Raw genomic sequence first — 565 nt, 5'->3', positions numbered from 1 at the left:
CCCTCCCCGCCCCAGCGAGAAAAGGTTTGCCCAGCCGTACCCCTCGTACTGCGGCTGGCTAACAAAACACACCACGCTTTGCTTTATCCACTCTTCTGACATTTTTAACTTTCCATAGAAAGAATCATTTCTACATATTTTTCCTGAATTTATTAAGAAAAAAGTTTTGACCGTTTCCCCCTAATTTTACATTTCTGCTTTAGTAGCATTTATAAATAGGAGAAGAAAGAAGTGGTATTTTAACTAGCCATGATAGGTTGGGTAGTTTTTAAACTTAAACCTGAATTCTGTGCAAGAAGCCTGTTACAGAGTCTCAGAGATCCCTTCTGTGAAGTAAGGGAAACAGTTTTACTTACTTTTGCAAAATGACACGAAAATTGATGACACCTAAAATACACCGTATTATTTTACTATTTTATAGTAACATTTTCCGTTTCATGTTTAACAAATGCCCTATTTTAGCTTAAGGTGGCTGTAAAGCAGACGCTCCGCTCTGTCGGGGATCTCGAACCGTTACATCTCCCCGCAAAGCGGCTCCCGGCCGCGGCGAGATCTCCCGGGCCCC

This window comes from Buceros rhinoceros, unplaced genomic scaffold, assembly GCF_000710305.1.
Source record: "Buceros rhinoceros silvestris isolate BGI_N320 unplaced genomic scaffold, ASM71030v1 scaffold14120, whole genome shotgun sequence".
Lineage (NCBI taxonomy): Eukaryota > Metazoa > Chordata > Aves > Bucerotiformes > Bucerotidae > Buceros > Buceros rhinoceros.
This window is presented reverse-complemented; position numbering follows the sequence as displayed.